At 42.7% G+C, this 13,842-nt stretch overlaps 1 long non-coding RNA gene across 2 annotated transcripts; it reads right to left on the reverse strand.

Annotated features, from left to right (window-relative positions):
* Positions 1 to 243: 243 nt before the first annotated feature.
* LOC140516052 (uncharacterized) lies at positions 244 to 11,183 on the reverse strand. Of its 2 annotated transcripts, none has more exons than XR_011971250.1 (2): positions 11,005 to 11,183; positions 244 to 7,666 (listed from the first exon to the last, which is right to left on the reverse strand). It is a non-coding gene; the product is annotated as an uncharacterized lncRNA (long non-coding RNA). The 2 variants fall into 2 exon arrangements; XR_011971251.1 differs by lacking the exon at positions 11,005 to 11,183 and adding an exon at positions 9,531 to 10,992.
* Between the last annotated feature and the right edge of the window lie 2,659 nt (positions 11,184 to 13,842).

Raw genomic sequence — 13,842 nt, forward strand, 5'->3', positions numbered from 1 at the left:
CTTTCTATCCACTGAGTCACCTGGTTGCCTCCTATGCACTGATCCCTATTCCAGACCTGCAGAAGGCAAGCAGTTTTCTTCAGTTTTTACCCATTAGACCAAGCTTCCCAAAGTGGGCAATATCTCTCTGTGGGGGGAGAGAGGGGTGCTGGAATGATCCAAGGAGGTGGTAGTAGCTTCCAGTGCAATCGGGGGGCATTGAATTAAAATAAGGGGGAGATAAAAGCACAAGGAAAGACAAAAAAATTTGAAAAACCATTTATACATGTTTCATCTGTTGTATAACAGAGTTAGAGTTGTAACGATTACATTACTTTCCAAATAAACACACAAAATGCAAGTTATAACCCATCAGTCAGCTGACAGGTCTTAACAAGCAAGTGTTGACAGGCTAGTATGTTGTGCATTGTAGGGAAGTCCAGCATACATGGGCAGGAATATGTGCATGTAATGACTTATTTACAATATGATACTATACAATTACATGATGCAATATTGTATCATCAAATTTCAATACAAGAAAAAGCACAAATTTACAATAAATTATTAAATTTAAGATCCAGCATTTTAAAATAATATTATATTTACCGAAATAATATGTGTTTTTTAAAACATTAAAAGGTTAAAGAAAGTAGATTTCCAGGGTGATGCTGAGTATTTTCTTTGAAAGGGGGGTGGTAGGTCAAATAAGTTTGGGAACCTCAATTAAGCTCATTGAGGGTAAAGGTCATGTTTTGGCCCTTCATTGTATCCCTAGCACATAACACAGTGCTTGGTGTTTAATAAACGTTAATTAACTAAAAAACTGATAGTATGGACACTTCATTGATATCGCATCACAGCACATAAAGAGATAGTAATTACTACATTTTGTTTCCCTAGAAACTTTCCAATGGCTCCAGGAAATGCATATGAATTCAATTCTAATGGTGTTGAAGAAGTTGTAGCCCTTCTATTTTGAGACCAAGCTAGAAAGAGGAAGGCTCCCCACCCTCACACTCCTCTATACAGAGAAGTTATCAAAGACTACAATAGAAGCATGCCACAGCTACGAAGGAATGGCCTTCCCATACTGAGACATCATTATTTAACATGCTCTAGGGTGCTGCTTTAGGAGGGAATGAGTTTGTCAGCATTGATGATCAAGAGCAGACACATACCATCCCTGGAGAGAGTTAGCACAGCCACATCGAACCAGAGATTTTCCTCCATTGCTAACTGGCCTGCAAGGGAATCGAGGCTTTTCTCAGCAGGCTGGAGTCAGCCAGCTGGCCAATTAAACTGAAGGCATTTTTATTAAGTGCTTATGTACAAGGCACTGTATGCCAAATGAATGAATCTTGTATATAACACACTCTTATTCCTACTTCTGAACCTCTGCTCATGGCATTCAGTGCCTGACTGCTGCCTTCCCAAACTACTGCTTTCTTTCTCTCCTTTGAAATCATGCTGCCTCATGGAACAGTTTTCTGTTTATGTTTCATCTCATCTTCACTCTATAGTCCAACCAAACTGGACTTCTTGAAGCTCTTCACATATGACATTCCATGTACCACCTTCATACCTTTGCATAGACTGTGTCCCATGTCTGGAACACAACTCTTTCCTCTTAGAATCTTTAACTTTCCTCAAAGCTCAACTCAAGCTCCACTTGGTACATATAGCCTTTCCTGATTTCTCTAGCTTCCTGTCCCTTCCCCAAATTACTTTGTCTTTACCTTGGCTATGATTAACTGTTTCTCCCCAACAGAACACAAGTGCCACCAATAAACCAACAAATTGTATGAAATTCCTTCTATGGGCCAGGCACTGGGCTAAGTTAGACACTCAGATGTAATAAAGAAAAGCAAAAACAGCTATTTTGTACTCCCAATGACCAGTACAATGCCTAGTCCATGGGCTCATGCTCACCCTGCAAGCTCCTCAATGTAGTCATTGTCTTATACTACTTTGGATCTCTCCAGACTAAGAGACCTGGCTGGGCCTCCATCAATTGCTTAGTAATAAAGAACTGCCATTTTCAAGGTGGCTTTCCCATGTTGCCCCAACTTAAAAACCCCTATCAGAGACACAGATGGACTGAGCTTTAATCATCCTCTTGATCTAGGGGAGGGAAGCCTCACCAAAGCTCAGATGCTGCAAGGCATACTCTGAATTACTCAGGATCACATCATGCCTCTGCATGCCCATTTCGAAGCTGGGCAAAGTGAGGCTCACAAAGAGGTTAGAGAATGGCAGCTCTTGCCAGGTCTCACCAACCAATTTGCTAACATGCTAGCTAGCTTTCCAATGAGATCTACATAGCTGCTTTCTCTGAGCTTCTGCACATTGGCCTCCTGCTCAGGTGCCTTCTGGCACATGGCAGATCAGGTGGGAGTTGGAGGTGCTGGGGCAGATGGCTGCAGAAGAAACACTGAAACCCTAGCCCAGAGTTGGAAGGGACCTCGAAGATCATATAATCCAACACCTCATAGTTTTGTTTTAATTTTAATTCTCAATCTGTCGTTTTTTACATCACCTTCATTTGGTGAATATATCCTTCCCCTGTCCCTACCTAGCAAGACATCCCTTGTAAGTCAGATCACAAGCATTTACTAAGTGCCTGTTATGCTTTGGGTACTGTGGAGAAGGGGTGGGGCATCTGCAGCCTTGAGACCACATGTGGCCTTCTAGGTCCTCAGGTGTGGCCTTTTGACCCAGTCCAAATTTGACAGAACAAATCCTTTTATTAAGGGGATTTGTTCTGTGAATGAAATTTAGATTCAGTCAAAGGGCCGCCATTGAGGACCTAGAGGGCCACTTGTGGTCCCTAGGCTGCTGGTTTCCCACCCTTGGGTCAGCCCTGGGGAATACAAGAAAGGCAAAAACTGGTCAGTCCCTGCCCTCAAGGAGCTCACAGTCTAATGAGGGAGACACCATGCAAACAGCATTGTACAAACAAAATAAATCCAGAATAAATTCCAGATAATCTTAAAGGGAGATTGGAAAGGCTTCTTACAGAACTCAAGATTTTAGCTGAAATTTGAAGGAGATGGAGTTGGAGAGGGAGAGAAATCCAGACACTAGGGAGAAATAGTGAAAATGTCAGGAATAGGGAGGTGGAGTGTCTTGTTAATGAAACAGCTAATGAGGCCAACATTACTGGATTGCAGAGTAAGTGGAAGGCCATAAGGTCTAGGACTGGAAAAGAAGAAAGCAGTCAGGTTACAAAGGTTGTTAAACACCATTGGGAGACTGGGAGAATGGGAGGGGGGTGGGAATAATCAGTAGTAATAGAGAAGTTAGTAAGTGGAAGGGTTAGGGTAAGAGCTAATGAGTTCAGTAAAATTTAAGACAGTTCTCAAATACCTAGTTTACAATGTCCAATGGACAGTTGGAGATGCAAGAATGGAGGTCGGGACAGAGGTTAGAGATGAACAAATCGATCTGAGAATCACCAGCATAGAGGTGATCGTTGAATCCAAGGGCACTGATGAGATCACCAAGTGAAAAAGGAGAGAGAGAGAGAGAGAGAAAGAGAGAGAGAGAGAGAGAGAGAGAGAGAGAGAGAAGAGAAAGTGGCCCAATCCAGAGCCCTGTTACAGGCACAACCTGGAATGAGATCCAGCAAAGACTAAGAAGAGGCTCTCAGATGGGACCTAGACAAGAAAGATTATCCAGGAGAAGATGTTCATTAACAATGTCAGAGGCCACAGGTTGAGAAGGATGAAAATGTAGACAAGGCCATGATGTTTCAAAGAGTGGAGGGAAGGCAGTTCAGTAAAACTAATCTACACATCATTCAAGTCTAACAGTGTATGCCGTGTTCTGCACTCATAATTCCCCGCTTCTGCAAAGAAGGGAGGGAGATTTCAGAATGAAAGCTGTTTGGCTTTCCAAGGAGCTGGCTCCAGTAGCTGTCACTACACAGTTAAGTGGAGACTTCTTTTCTCATCACAAGACCTCAAAAAAAGGCAAAAAGAAGGACAGGGTCTTCCTCCCCATAAGAAGGAAGAGTTTTGCTCTCTGGCTTTTACTTGGGGGGAGGGGGAGTCAACTAGCCAGAAGGAATCAAGGATTGTCCATATAAATACTCCAGCACCTGAATTCCTTTTACTCTGCCATGGTATCCTATGCCCCCTCTCCCTGAAGCTTTTCTTCTGCATCTTTCATTTTCTGTTATTAGAGATGGATCTCTGGAAGAGGGTAAAGAGAAGGGATATAGTGGGGAATGTAGTATGTAAAAAAGAATGTCAATAAAATGTAGATGTTGAATATTGAAGTTCTTCCAAGGTGTTTGGGACATGGACATTCTAAGAAATTATTTTGTTGAACTCTATGTTTTGCTTAAAACAAGTTTGTTTTTCCTTTTTTCTTTTAAATAGGGGGAAAGGGAGAGAAAATAACTGCTGTTAATTAAAAAATTAGAAAAAATAAAGTGCTATAAAAAAGGAGAAGAAGGGGGAGGAAGAGGAAGAGGAGGAGAAAGAGAGGAAGGAGGAGAAGAAGAAGGGGAAGAAGAAAGAAAGAAGGAGAAGAAGGAGGAGGGAAGGGGAAGAAGAAGAAAAAGGAGGAGGAGGAGGAGAAGAAGAAAGAAGAAGGAGAAGAAGAGAGGGAGTACCCTGCAGACAGTAGGACCCTGCAGATAGGAGGTGCTTCATAAACACCTGTGGCTTGATGAATTGATTGTGCATTTTCCCATCTCTTCTTGCAGGACAAGTTTATTTATTAAAAGTTAGGCAGCATCTTGTTTTTGTTCTTTCCATTTACATTGTTACTATTCAGTTGCATTCAAACATTTGTGGCCCCATTTGGGGCTTGCCAAAGCGGTTTGCCATTTCCTTCTCCAGTCAATCCATTTTGTCAGGCAAATACAGGTTAAGTAACTTGCCCAGGGTCACACAGCTAGGAAGTGTTTGTGGCTGAATTTGAGTCTTCCTCACTCCAGGCCCCATGCTCTATCCAGTGAGCCACCAGCTGGTTGTAGTCATTGCATGGGAGAGACAGTGTGGCATAAGTTTCCTAGAAAATAGGAACCTGGAAGGTGACATAATAGGTAGGAACCTGGAGTCAGGAAGACCTGAGTTTAAATTCTACCTCAGTCACTTACTGGCTGTGTGACTTTGGTGAAGTCACTTAACCCGTTTGCCCCAGTTTTCTTATAATGAAGAGATTGGGCTAGATGACCTCTGGGGTCCCTTTCACCTCTAGATCTATGCTTCTGTGCCTCAGTTTTAACAATTAGAAAAAGGGGCTAATAGTTCTGGTCCTAACTTACCTACCTTACAGGGCTTTTATAAGGGAAACATTCTGTCCATCTTAAAACTTATTATTAACTACTTTCCAGGGAATAATAAATAAATAAACTCTTTTAACGCAGGGAAAGAAGCAAAGAGAGAGGTAAAGAGAGGGGACAGAGTTTGGGGTTGGCAGATGGAGTGTGGTGGGGAGAGAAGACTTTTTAAAATTCTGGCCTCAGACCACAAGGCTCACAAAGAAAAGGAAAACCGGCACAAATAAGTCCCACAATATCCAGTCACTCCGTCGTCACTACTGCAAGAGGGGCTGTCTTGTAAAGAACTAATTACTGGACAACACAAGGAATGTACAAACATTGCAAAGCTCACTGAATTGAATTGTTGCCTGCCAAAGCCGGGAGTGATCCCCTGAAAACATATTTACCGAGCATGTGCTATGCACCCAAGCGATGTGCTATACGTTGGCTTGGACTCCACAGTTCAAATCTGACCTTCCCCTCTATATAATAGGGTTCCAGACTCTCGGAACTGAAAGATAGTATCTACTTCAACCTCTCCTTTTTTCAGAAGAAGAAACTGGGGCAGAGCAAGACCACCCAGGGAGCAAGGGGACTCTCTGCCCATTGGTGGGCACACAGCAGGGCTGGACGAATGCCGGAGTCCATTTACTTAGCCTGCCACAGATCTCCTGTTGTGCAGCATCAGGTAGTCTCCTAGCCTGCTTCTCAAATGTCTCCAAGCAAGCAGATGGAGCCCTGGATCTGGAGTTAGGTCTGGAGTTAGGAGGATTTGCTTTGGATTAACTTACTTATATACCACTTGTATTCCCCAAGTAAAATATAAACTCCTTGAAGGCGGAGGTGTTTTGTTTTAGTCTTTACTTCCTCGGCCCCTAAAGTGTCTTTCACGTCCTGGGTGTTTGTTGAGTTGAGTCCAGCTCTGCTACTTTGTGGGTGTGTCAGCTTGGACAAGTCACTGCCTCAATCTGAGTCTCAGGGTCCTTAACTGAGAAATGAGGGAGATTGGGCTAAATGACCTATAAGATGCCTGAAGGCTCAGGATCTTAGAGTTTAATGAGTTGGAGATGATCGGTTCTATCTTCAGCACCAAGTGCCCGCTAAAATACATAGGGAAAGACAGTCACTAGGTGGTGCAGTTGTCCAAAGGAAAAAAAAAAGGAATGCGTCCAAAGCCTGCTCATTGCCAATTTCTGGGTTGTTTCTTACGCTGATGTGGTTTTGGTCATCAACACTTGATACCCCAGTGTGTGACGGCAATTCTCCCCAACAGCACAACCTTGATGGAAATTCTCCTATGGAGCCGAGTACTTCTGAGAGAGGGCTCAAGTGTCCTGCACTGGGATTAGTCCCAAAGGTCTCCCCTTTGTCATATTGTCAGAAAACGGGAAGGAGGGGAATGTAGGAGGGGGCAGGATGGAATCTGGCACCTCAGCCCCTGAAAGAGGCCCCTTAGGAAGCACAGGTTGGGACAATTCATGGGTCTTCACTATCCAGAGCCTGTGTGCACTTATACTCCCTACCTCACAGTTTTGTGGTTTGTTTGTTTTTTAATTAAGCTGTACTAATGTCTTTTTAAAGGGTATTTTTATATCATTTTCATTTCTAAGCATATCCCTCTCCCCCAACCAGATAGCCATACCTTTTGGGGGGAAAACTAAAAGAGAAGGGAAAAAAATTTAAAAACCCAACCCATACTCACCTACCTCAATCTACCAAGTCTGACTATCCCATGTCCACAGTGTCCCAAGGAGGGCAGTGCATTTGTTCAACTCCAATCTTTATAATCAGCGCTCTGTGTCTCTTTTCTCTGCTTCCATTTACATTGGCATCATGTATATTGCTTTCCTGGCTTTGCTTACTTCTCTCTCCATCAGTTTATATCAGTCTTCCCGTGCTTCTCCGTGTTCATCAATCATTATTTCATAAGAAGTGTAATATCCCATGATTGCCATCACTTATCTTAATTTGGTTAGATATTCCCCAATCAATGAACACCTTTTGTTTTAACATTAAGATCCTTTCTGGATGTAACTCCTTCCTGTCAATTGAACAAAGAAACAGCTAAGCAAATCACAGCTGCCTGACAATGTATGCAATGTTCTGCCCTTCGAATTCCCACCCTACCCCCCTCCGTTGAGAGGATGGAAGTGTCTTTCATTATCTGTTCCCCGGGAACACTATTGGTGTTTCATTTATTCAGAGTAAGGCTTCCATAGCGTGGCTTTGAGGAAAGCACTTTGGAAATTTTAAAAGAAATTGGAACGATTTCAAAGTCATCATTTGCAGAGATGAAGAGATACACATGTGATTCCATGTTAGGAGTCCTCAGAATCAGGCCAATGCAGTAGGAGGGCCTGAGTTGGTCTCAGCTGGTTCTGGCCGGTCAGTCAGAGTCAGGCTTGAGCAGACCTGTAAGGAAGAGGAGGAGACAAAGACTGAAATAATCCTGGGGTGTTTGGGTGCAAACCAGAATGGCATTCATTGTTAAGAGGCCTGGGTTCCCCACAGGTAGGTGTTCACTCTGCTGTAAAACTAAACAGGAACTGTAGAGACTGAGGTTTTCTTTTGAAAGGCCAGGTGAGTCAAAAATATGATTAGGATCAGGCCTTAGGTGCCTTGTCCAGAGAAAGGAGGTGACTAGGGTGGGGAGGCTCATTAGGAAGGAAGAAACCAATTGATTCAGTCCTTGCCACCACCACCAAACACATCCATCCTTACCCCCCAACCCCCCCCCCCCCCCCCGCATCTTCTGCACAGCATTATCGACTCACTTTCTGGAGAATCAGGATTCACAGCAAAACATAGAACCAATGAATAACTGGGCCTGAGTCCCAGAAATAGGCTGCTTTTTCTAAGGGGTGATGGGAATATCCTCCCCCACTTCCCGTTACCATGGTTTCCATTCACATAGCAGTCTCCTGTTAGCAGTTCCATGCAATGGTTCCATGCAGGGAGCCGATATAGGATCCCCACACCGGCTTGGTGTGCAGCTAGTGGCGGCCAAAAAAGAAAGACTGGAACACCCAGCCCCAGAAATCGAGGCAGCCAGTGAGTAAATGTCAGGTATTTGGACTTTTTAAAAAATGTCCTTTGAGCTCAGAGATCAAAGAACCTTGAAGAAACACTGGACTCAGTGGGGGAAAACCAGAGAAATATTGAACCCACCAAATGATTTTACAGAATGAAAAGCTAGCCGTGGGCATGATGCATGGATTGCCGGAATTGTAAATCTGATCTTACTACAAAGAGAATAGAAGTATTTTAGTAGAGGTGCCACACCATGGAACATCTGGGCAATTCCAAACCCATGTCACTTCCTAAAGGCATGAACTAAAAATGGAATACATCCCAGTTAACCCCTGCCAGGTAATTCTGATTTCTGGAACCTTCCCCTTGCCCTTCCCCCAAAGGGCAGCCATCTAAGAGCCAAGCCAGGTGAAAGTTGTTTTTCATAGTCAGGCTAGTCAGTAGCATTTGTCCATCCAGCTGTTGCCTTGAAAAACCCTGGCAGGTGTGTGACCTCCATGATGTGAGTTTCAAGATCTGAAAAACTCCTGAGGTTGAGTCACGAGGTCTGATTCTAGCTTTTCTGTTCCCTTTTTATTACAACTAATTTCCTTCTCCACCTACCCTCCCACCATTTCCCTGAAAGGAAAAAAAAACACCTCCTTTCTTTTAATCCAAGGTTGCCCTAATTAAGAAGAGCACAATAGAAGATTGAAAATCTGCAAATCTAAAATTTTCAAGCATCCAGAATCATCAGTATGCCTGGATGATTTACTTGTGTATCCCTTCCCTGCCAATACTTCCTATATTTTCTCATCTCTTTTGCCATTCAAAAAGGGGGATGGGGAGGGTCGATATTGCAACCTTCTATGTGGTAATACACGTGTGCCCATGCCAGGCTCATTTCTTCCTGGGCACCTTGGCTCAAACTGTTCACCATCTGAATGCCCTCCCCTTCATCTAGCCCAATCCTACTGATACTTCCAAAGCCAGTCTGTTTTCCCCGTGCAAAAGCATGGAGTCAGGAAGGAGCATAGGATATAGTTGGATTTCATTTTGTTTGGGTTGAGGAGTGGAGGGCGGAGAGACATGGAAGTTGGTGGAGAGATCAGCCAGCCTAGAGCATCATGGAACCACAGGAAAGTTCACTGCAACACCTGAAAATAGCCCCAGCCTCCCTGCAGAGAATGTGATAATCAAAGAAGATAACATTATAACACTTTGCAAACCTTAGTGGGCTATATACATGTCAATTCTTTTTAAGCACCTGCTTTTTTCAAGGCACTGTGCAGATAGAGGTGTGAGGGGATGTCATCTGTGGCAGGCCCAGGATTGGCTCCTGTAATCCTTCTGAACCTTCCAAAACCTTGAATGCAAGAACACTTGAGTTTGGAAGCATAGAAAATCTTGATGATTCATTAATTCTTCCTAGTTCTTTTGCTTTCTAGATGCGATGAGTTCTCTTCCTATCATAGATACTTGGAAATTTGAGTGTTGTGCCCCGCACATAGTAGGCACTTAATAATTCCTTGTGGATTGACTAAGGATCTGACTGTTGGCTATATGATGGGCTTCTCTCATGTGAGGGAGTATTGATTGATAGATTGCATGGTGTCTTCCTGGCAGAGTTTTGGTTTCTCATCTGTAAAATAGGCTTCAATAAGAAGAGACCACTTAATGTGAGTACTGGGAGGAATCATTAGTAAAACTTTAAAAAAAAAACCCTCCTCAAATGGAAAGTTAGGTATAGGGTGGGGAACCTGAGGCCTCTAGGCCACATGTGACCCTCTAGGTCCTCAAGTGCAACCCTTTGACTGAATCTAACTTCATAGAACAAATCCCCTTAATAAAAGGATTTGTTCTGTCAAACTTGGACTCAGTCAAAGGGCCGCACTTGAGGACCTAGAGGCTACAGATGACCTCGAGGCCACAGGTTCCCCATTCCTAAGAACAGGAGAAGCACTGAGCTGGGAATCAAATAATCTCATTTCAAGCCCCTCTGTCACCACCTAGCTGCATGACCTTGGGCAGTCTGGGCTTTAGTTTCCTCATCTGTAAAATGAGAGGAAGGAATGTACCAGGTGACATCATGGTCCCTTCCAATTCCAAATCTAAGCTACAAAGAACTCTGGAAAAAGTTGAGGGGAAAAGCTGGAGGAGGATCAGGAATGATTTCCCAGAAGAGGAAGAAAGGGAAGGACAGAGATCAGAAATACTGCATCGAATTCCAAGAATGGCGGACACCTTCAGGGACACATTGAGGCTGGAAGGAAGAAGCAAGAGTCTCAGCATGCCTTTTAATTATCATCCAAAAGGTGGCCATTTAGACACCTCATTCTTAGAGAGGCAAGAGGAGAACGATGAAGTTAGCAGTAGGTGAAGCAGCTTGCTAAGATTAATCAGCTATACTAATAAAAATAATCCTGTTTCTTGGGTCTTCATCACAACCCTGTGAGATTAGGTAGTATAGATATGATTATGCTGATTTGACAGAAGGACTTGAAGCTCAGAGGTTTCATTGAATTGTCCAAGGTCACAGAGCTAGTAATATGAGAGTGCCCAGGCCTTAAATTTTTTCTACTATACCATCTTCTCTGCATTGGGATTGGGGATGGACTTCTGAGGAAGGACATGTAAAGTCACAAAACATTAGAATGTGAAAGAATCTAAATTGTCATTTTAATCAACCCTCTAACTTTCCAGATGAAGAAAATGTGACCCAGGGAAGGAAAGAGACTTACCTAGATTCAACCAGTGGCAGAGTCAGGGGCTAGAACCCAGAAACCTGACACATCGTTCAGGACTCTTTTTTCTGTCACTCCATCTCTTGTCAATCCATAACTGAACTAGATCCATCAGTGGCTCAGTGGAAAGGGGAACAGGGTTCAAATCATGATTCCTCCACTTGGGCAAATAAATCACTTACCCTTCATGAGGTTCATTTTGTAAGAAGAAAAACAGTATTGATTTTGCTTTTTTCATCTGGCAAAAATCTATCTTCTCTCTCACCTACCACCACCATGGAGAAATAGAGAAAATAAAACTCAAGTTATAAACCCAAATAGTCAACATATTTGATTTATAATACCCACATTGACCATATCCAAAAAATGTAATGTCTCAGCTGTCACCCTGAGTCCATCAACTCTCTATCAGCAGGTAGACAGCATGTTTCATCATTAGTCCTCTGAAAACTGTCATTGGTCATTAGGCAGATTAGAGTTCCTAAGTCTTTCAAAGTGGTTTGTCTGTACAATGCTGTTATTACTGCATAAATTGTCCTCCTCTTTCTGCTCACTTCAATTTGTATCTGTTCATACAAGTCTTCTCGGGTTTTCCTGAGAATCAGGTTTCCCTGATTGTTCAATCATCTTCATCACATCTTAGATCATAATATTATTCTATCATATTCATATACTGTAACTTGTTCAGCCATTCCTCAATAGTTGGACACCCCAACAGTTTCCAGTTCTTTGCCACCACACATAAAATACTTTTATACATTCTTAATTGGAATTTATTTGGTTTAGGATTAATCCCTCCCTTAATATACTCTCCCTCTTATTCCCTCTTCTTCTTTCTCCCCTTTCTTCTGGGTTTGCCTTGAGAATTCCCATCACCCTCAGATCTTTTTATTGTGGGATAATTTTGTTTGTTTGTTTCCTCAATCTTTCTGCCTGCTTTCTGACTTTGAACTTTATGTCAGAGGTAAGCTCTGGGTACTTCTTCTGGAAATGTCTGGGCTGTTTGTGTCCTCCAAGGTCCTGCTACTGTTCTCTTTGATTAGTGAGTGTTGATTTATTCCAGGATCTCAAGGACAGCTAAGACTGGGGACTTGCAAGTTTTAATTACTCTCAAAAAGTAGTCTGACTCAAAGCAAAATCTTCCTGGTCTGACTTGGGTTTGGGTTTAAACAACACACCTGTAAACTTGCCCTGGCTGAAGTTCTAGTAAATTTCTGCTGGACTCAGCCATTATCAGCCAACTAGAAAACTCCGCTTGTTCAGAATTTCAGAACTGTAGGTTCCCCTTTGGCACCACAGTTCCTGGCACCTCAGTATCCCCAGACTTCTATGCTTGTCTCTTTTTTCTGGAAAAGATGACTCACTGGGATTTTTTTCTTGGATTTTCTAATCAGGATTCAATCTGTCATGTTTTCTAGATCTGTTGTTTGAGGGGGCAGAACTCAATGGTATTTCTTCCTGCTACTCCACCATCTTGGCTCAATCTCTTATTTCTTCACTTTCTCCAGCTGTAAAATTAGGGGGGTTGAACTAGCTGAACTCTAAGGTCCCTTCCATCTGAAATCTTTGCTCTGACAATGTATTTCTTCAATAGAATTTTATTGAGCATCTATATCTTGGGAGTAGATAGGAATAAGAATAAATATGTGACATGATAAGACACACAGAGGAAAAGTTGTATCACAATACAAGGTTGCATGTGCTGAATCTGTTCCTTGACCGAGACGGTCAGACTAGAATGATTTTGATATCCTTTGCAGCTCTAGATCTGTGAGCATATGAAATGATAAATGAGTAGTACTCCCTTCAGAGAGCTATTGACAAACTGGAGAGCATCCATTGCAACCTCTTGCTGGGTGAGGGCTGAGACATTATATTTTTTGGACATGGTCAATGTGGGTATTTTAAAACAATTATGTTGACTATTCAGGTTTATAACAAGAATTTTATTTTTCTATCCTCAATGGTGGTGGTAGGTGGGAGAGAAGATAGATTTTTGCTGGTTGAAAAAAAAGAAATCAATACCATTTTTTATAAAATGAACCTCATAAAAGGTAAATGGTTTGCCCAAGTGGTGGAATCATGAAAAGGCAACCTGTACAGCAGAGGGCTTTGAGTCCATACTAAAGGATGATCTGTTGAAGGAACTGGGACTATCAAGCCAGAGAAAGAGAACATTCAAAGGGTAATATGATTACTTTTTGGGGGAACTTGAAAAGCAAGTTGAGTCAACAAACATTTTTGTTGTTCAGTCATGTCCAACTCTTCATGACCATTTGGGGGGTTCTTGGCAAAGATGCTAGGGTGATTTGATATCTTCTTTTCCAGATCTTTTTACAGATGAGAAAACTGAAGCAAGCAGGGGGAAGTGATTTGCCCAGGATCATACAGTTAGCAAGTGTATGAGACTGGATTTGAACTCAGGTCTTCCTGACTCCAGGCCCAGTGATTTCTCTACTGGGCCACCTAGCTGCTAGGCACTGAGCTAAGCTCTAAGGGTGTAAAGAAAAGAAAGGCAAAATAAAACAAAAACCAGACCCTGCTCTCAAGGAGCTCACAATCCAGTGGGGGAGACAAAATTCAAACAAGCGTGTACAAACCCATAAGACACAGAACGAATTGGAGATAATCACTAGGGAAGGCTCTAGCATTAAGGAAGACTGGGAAAGAATTCTTGTATAAGATGGGATTTTTAGTTGGGATTGGAGGGAAACCAGGAGGCCAAAGAGGATGCCTCCTCTTTCAGGAGGAGGAAGACAGTTCCAGACATAGGGACAACCAGTGCATATGCCTGGAATTGAGAGATGGAGTGTCTTGTGTGAGAAACAAAGAGGT

The sequence above is a fragment of the Notamacropus eugenii genome, chromosome X (genome assembly GCF_028372415.1).
Source record: "Notamacropus eugenii isolate mMacEug1 chromosome X, mMacEug1.pri_v2, whole genome shotgun sequence".
Taxonomy (NCBI): domain Eukaryota; kingdom Metazoa; phylum Chordata; class Mammalia; order Diprotodontia; family Macropodidae; genus Notamacropus; species Notamacropus eugenii.